Source organism: Bos javanicus, chromosome 10, assembly GCF_032452875.1.
Source record: "Bos javanicus breed banteng chromosome 10, ARS-OSU_banteng_1.0, whole genome shotgun sequence".
Classification (NCBI taxonomy): Eukaryota; Metazoa; Chordata; class Mammalia; order Artiodactyla; family Bovidae; genus Bos; species Bos javanicus.
Genome location: NC_083877.1, coordinates 34,541,453 through 34,548,088, shown reverse-complemented (window position 1 = coordinate 34,548,088; position 6,636 = coordinate 34,541,453).

Below are 6,636 nucleotides of genomic sequence, written 5' to 3'. Positions count from 1 at the left end.
ATTCAGGTATGACCTAAATCAAATCCCTTATGATTATACAGTGGAAGTGAGAAATAGATTTAAGGGCCTAGATCTGATAGATAGAGTGCCTGATGAACTACGGAATGAGGTTCGTGACATTGTACAGGAGACAGGGATCAAGACCATCCCCATGGAAAAGAAATGCAAAAAAGCAAAATGGCTGTCTGGGGAGGCCTTACAAATAGCTGTGAAAAGAAGAGAAGTGAAAAGCAAAGGAGAAAAGGAAAGATATAAACATCTGAATGCAGAGTTCCAAAGAATAGCAAGGAGAGATAAGAAAGCCTTCTTCAGCGACCAATGCAAAGAAATAGAGGAAAACAACAGAATGGGAAAGACTAGGGATCTCTTCAAGAAAATCAGAGCTACCAAAGGAACATTTCATGCAAAGATGAGCTCGATAAAGGACAGAAATGGTATGGACGTAAAAGAAGCAGAAGATATTAAGAAGAGATGGCAAGAATACACAGAACTGTACAAAAAAGATCTTCATGACCCAGATAATCATGATGGTGTGATCACTGACCTAGAGCCAGACATCCTGGAATGTGAAGTCAAGAGGGCCTTAGAAAGCATCACTACGAACAAAGCTAGTGGAGGTGATGGAATTCCAGTTGAGCTATTCCAAATCCTGAAAGATGATGCTGTGAAAGTGCTGCACTCAGTATGCCAGCAAATTTGGAAAACTCAGCAGTGGCCACAGGACTGGAAAAGGTCAGTTTTCATTTCAATACCAAAGAAAGGCAATGCCAAAGAATGCTCAAACTACCCCACAATTGCACTCATCTCACATGCTAGTAAAGTAATGCTCAAAATTCTCCAAGCCAGGCTTCAGCAATATGTGAACTGTGAACTTCCACATGTTCAAGCTGGTTTTAGAAAAGGCAGAGGAACCAGAGATCAAATTGCCAACATCCGCTGGATCATGGAAAAAGCAAGAGTGTTCCAGAAAAACATCTATTTCTGCTTTATTGACTATGCCAAAGCCTTTGACTGTGTGGATCACAATCAACTGTGGAAAATTCTGAAAGAGATGGGAATACCAGACCACCTGATCTGCCTCTTGAGAAATTTGTATGCAGGTCAGGAAGCAACAGTTAGAACTGGACATGGAACAACAGACTGGTTCTAAATAGGAAAAGGAGTACCATCAAGGCTGTATATTGTCATCCTGTTTATTTAACTTATATGCAGAATACATCATGAGAAAGGCTGGACTGGAAGAAACACAAGCTGGAATCAAGATTGCTGGGAGAAATATCAAGAACCTCAGATATGCAGATGACACCACCCTTATGGCAGAAAGTGAAGAGGAACTCAAAAGCTTCTTGATGAAAATGAAAGTGGAGAGTGAATAAGTTGGCTTAAAGCTCAACGTTCAGAAAACGAAGATCATGGCATCCGGTCCCACCACTTCATGGGAAATAGATGGGGAAACAGTGGAAACAGTGTCAGACTTTATTTTTCTGGGCTCCAAAATCACTGCAGATGGTGATTGCAGCCATGAAATTAAAAGATGCTTACTCCTTGGAAGGAAAGTTATTACTAACCTAGATAGCATATTCAAAAGCAGAGACATTACTTTGCCAACAAAGGCTGGTCTAGTCAAGGCTATGGTTTTTCCTGAGGTCATGTATGGGTGTGAGAGTTGGACTGTGAAGAAGGCTGAGCGCCGAAGAATTGATGCTTTTGAACTGTGGTGTTGGAGAAGACTCTTGAGAGTCCCTTGGACTGCAAGGAGATCCAACCAGTCCATTCTGAAGGAGATCAGCCCTGGGATTTCTTTGGAAGGAATGATGCTAAAGCTGAAACTCCAGTACTTTGGCCACCTCATGCGAAGAGTTGACTCATTGGAAAAGACTCTGATGCTGGGAGGGATTGGGGGCAGGCGGAGAAGGGGACGACAGCGGATGAGATGGCTGGATGGCATCACTGACTCAATGGACGTGAGTCTGAGTGAACTCCGGGAGTTGGTGATGGACAGGGAGGCCTGGCGTGCTGCGGTTCATGGGGTCGCAAAGAGTCAGACACGACTGAGCGACTGATCTGATCTGATCTGAAGCCTCTCAGCTATTTCTGAGAGACTGCTCTGAAGAGGTAAGGATTGTTGTTGCTCAGTTGCTCTGTCATGCCCAACTCTTTGTGACCCCATGAACTGCAGCACACCAGTCTTCCTTGTCCTTCATTGTCTCCCAGAATTTGCTTAAACTCATGTCCGTTGAGTTAGTAATGCAGTCCAACTATGTCTCCTCTGTGGTCCCCTTCTCCTCCTGCCCTCAATCTTTCCCAGTATCAGGGTCTTTTCCAGTGAGTTGGCTCTTTGCATCAAGTGGCCAAAGTATTGGAGTTTCAGCTTCAGCATCAGTCCTACTGATGACTATTCATGGTTAATTTCCTTTAGGATTAACTGATTTGATCTCCTTCCTGTCCAAAGGACTCTAAGGGAGGAGCCAGGATATACAGGAGTTTTTGTAACAAAGACCAGATAGTTGGAACATCAAAAGATTACTGTTAATTGAAAATCAGATATCTCAAGTTAAGGAATTTACCACTTTCTATGTATGGGGAAATCCAAGAGTCTGGGCTCACTGATATCATTCTTTTGATGTACACCTCAGTTCTCTCTATGACCTGTTTTCTGTGTTTTCTCACCCTGAGTTTGCACTGGAGCGGCTGCAAAGTCAGGTGGTTTGATGGCAGGCATTATGATTCTACCCTGAATTCCCTCAGGGCTCACCATTAGGGTATCTATAATGTGATGGCTTGATAGCTTCAACATCCTTTGTTTATGATATAGCAGGCAATATATTTCATTCATAATATCCATCATTTAACTTATCTCAGTATAACTTTGAGGTTTCAAATTACCAAAAAGTTTTCGAAAACTATTTTTAAGTAGACATATCATGAAGCAAAGTTATCATTGAAAAGTTCATTTATAAACTTTTACCTTCAATACGTCTATTTAATATAGTTATTCTGTTGTGGAATCCAGAGTCACGAAACACCTCAGAGGACACTCAAGACAGTAGAATACAGTTTATTATGCCAGCGAGTCCAAGGGAAGTCAGTTCCCAACAAGGACCCTGATGTTTCTGAGAGGCCCAGTTTTATACCCCCCACTACATGACTGGTTATATATTAGCAATCTCTTTGTTGTATATGATTAAGTTTTACAACAATTAGGTGCTAGGAGAACAAACAATTAAGGTGAGGCGGGGAAATGAAGGTTATACATCAAGGGGGGATGTCTCCATGGTTAATCTAACAGGGGCAGCCTGACCTCAACTACAATCTCTGTCTGTCATCTGTAGGGAGGGGAGTCTCCAGGAGACCTGGTTTTCACTAGCAATGGTTTCCTCACTCTAGGTCAAGGCTCAGGCCCAGTTCACATCCAGTCTTTAAGATGCATGACAGGCTTCAGGATGGAGTCTCTACTGCTTTTCTCACACTGGTCCCAACATTCCTGCCTCTTGATACTCATCTTATCTTTAATGATGGGCATCAGTCATGGGTAAGTACTGCACACGGGGACTATGTAACTGCAGCAGGGCTGTCAGTCTGGAGGTTACACATCGAGTTATACACTGGAGAATACAAGGCCCCAAAATTAACAATATAATGGTTAACAAAATAATTACAAAAAGTTTTTCCACCAATCACCAAGCCAAGAAAATACTAACATCTAAAAAGAAGGATTATCATTAGACATCACTTCTACATGGTTTATCATGTAGTCTAGAGTGGCTGATATATTGCCACATAAATCATGGAAATGTACACAACATTCAATTTTACTTATAGCACAGGTCCCTCCTTGGCAGCTGTAAGCATGTCTAAAGCCATCCGATTTTGAAACATTGCCTTTCTCATTTATAATTGTTCTTCATTTAAAGCTTGGATTGCCTTTGCATTGTCCAGGAGGGCCTGTTTCATGAAGTTAGTTAGAGCTTTTATTTTAATCATCACAGACCTTGCCCACCCAACATGTTCAGTTCAGTTCAGTCCCTCAGTCGTGTCCGACTCTTTGCAACCCCATGAGCTGCAGCACGCCAGGCCTCCCTGTCCATCACCAACTCCCAGAGTTCACTCAAACTCATGTCCATCGAGTTGGTGATGCCATCCAGTCATCTCATCCTCTGTCATCCCCTTCTCCTCCTGCCCTCAATCTTTTCCAGCATCAGGGTCTTTTCCAATGAGTCAACTCTTCGCATAAGGTGGCCAAAGTATTGGAGTTTCAGCTTCAACATCAGTCCTTCCAATGAACACCCAGGACTGATCTCCTTTAGGATGGATTGGTTGGATTTCCTTGCAGTCCAAGGGACTCTCAAGAGTCTTCTCCAACACCACAGTTCAAAAGCATCAATTCTTGGGCACTCAACTTTCCTTAGAGTCCAACTCTCACATCCATACATGACCACTGGAAAAACCATAGCCTTGACTAGACAGACCTTTGTTAACAAAGAATGTCTCTGCGCCCAACATGTAAATAAGGTGAATTTACTGGGGCTTGTTGTAAAGATGGTTTAATACTTCCATGAGCAAAGGCAAATCCTAATGTGCAGTAGCTGACCCCACCAACTGGAAGCCAAGGCCATAAATTTGATCCACACAGCCATTGGGTGCCATTAGGGGCCACCCATTGGATCCCAGGGTTGTACTTCCAGTCTGAACCAGGCCAGTGAGCTGGTAAATCTGGGTGATAAATGTCCTCTAATATTTGTTCACGTTGCTCAGAGGACAAGTATCCCACATATTTTAATTGTTTTGGATCCAAGGAATGGTCACCAAATCCAACTTCTTGTTCCCTTTGTTCCCAACAGATTGGGGCAGGGACAATAAGTTGGCTTTTTTCTGAAGTCATCCAAAAATACTCATCCCATATCTGGTAAAATTGTTCAAATTACCTGATGGATTGCCCTTCTGACTAGCCATTGAGTTCTCATTCTTTTTTTTTTTTTTTAAGTAAAAAGTATAGGCTTTGGTCACTTTTGTAAGGCGTGTGTTTACCTCAAATGTCACCTCATGGCCTTGATCAATTTGATTAAAGTCCAGGTTACACCAAGTAAGAAGCGACAGGTTGTAGTTACCAAGGAAGCAAACGCCTCTCATTGCCGTCTCAAAAACGAGCAGAGGGAGCTAAATTCTGCTCTGCACGGGGAGACACCCATGAAGGAAGTCCATCCATCACTGACAAAGGCATGGCCCCACAAGCCTAACAGTTAGAAGTATTATGGAAGTTTGTATATGAGTGGGCCCAGGACAGGAACACATTATCCTGAGTTTGCAGTCCTGGTAGGGTCATTCTGCTGATCAGGAACAGCAGAATTATTCGCAGCGGCTACATCCTGAATCTGTGGCCACTGATGGAAGACAAGTCGGGTCTTCAGTGATTCCTTCAGGTCAGGATGGACAGTCCAAGGTCCCTTTTCCTCCGCTGCTATCTTGAGCTGGGTGTGGTGAATCTAGGGAGTAATACCTGCAACTTTAACTGCAGTGGGAGTGGTTAGTACAGTAGTGTATGGCCCTTTCCAGGTGGGGGATAATGTCTGCCATTTTCAATCTTTTATGCATACTAAATGTCCTGGTGATTATGGGTGTACAGTAGTACGTAAAGAAAAGGGAATTCTTTCTTTTTGAACGTAAGGGGTGATGCCATGGATCACCTTCCCCAACTGTTCCAGTTGCTGTGACACACCTCCATCCCTCCTCTTTGTAATAAATTTCCCTTTACTTCCTGAATAAGTGGGGAAGGCCTCCCAAACATTATCTCGTAGGGAGAATACCTGTGTGGGGGTTATTCTGGTCCTCATTAACACTAATGGCAGCACATCCATCCAGGGGGGTGCCAGTTTCTTGCACCCCTTTTGCCAAAGTCACCTTGATGATCTGGTTCATTCTCTCAATCATTCTTGAGCTTTGTGGCCTATACGCTGTATGTAGTTTCCATTTAATGTTTACTGCTTTGCAGATCAGTTGGAGTAATTCAGCCACATATGAGGGCCCATTATCTGATTCTATACTCAGAGGGAACCCAAACCTAGGAATAATGTCTCTCAGCAAGAATTGGGCCACTTCCTTAGCTTTTTCAGTCTTGGTGGGGTAAGCTTCTACCCATCCTGTAAAAGTACATATCATCACCAGCAAATATTTGTATCCTCAGCATGGATTTACCTCAGTGAAGTCCACTTCTAGATGTTTAAATGGAGCAGTCCCCTTTCATTTGTATCTCAGAAGGAACGGTCTCCTTGGGAGACAGGTTATTCTTGGCACAGGTTAGGCATCAGTGGCTTACATCTGCACACAAGGCTATTAGACATGGTATGACAAAATAGCAAGCTAAAATCTTGCTCAGTTCATGCCCAGGTGGCTTTTTTTCCTTGTCATAGACTGGAACCATTTGGGCGGTTAGTAGGCTAGACACCACAGGCGTCACCCTAAGTTTTGTTGCTCTGTTGTCCTGGGTGGCTGCTTGCTTTGCCGCTCGGTCGGCCAGTTCCCTTTTGCCTGAGGTGTGTCCGACCACTGGTGGCCCCTGCAGTGGGTTCCCACACTGCTTCCAATAGCAGCAGAATTTCCTCTTTATTTTTTATCTTTTTGTCAGTTGCAATTAATAGC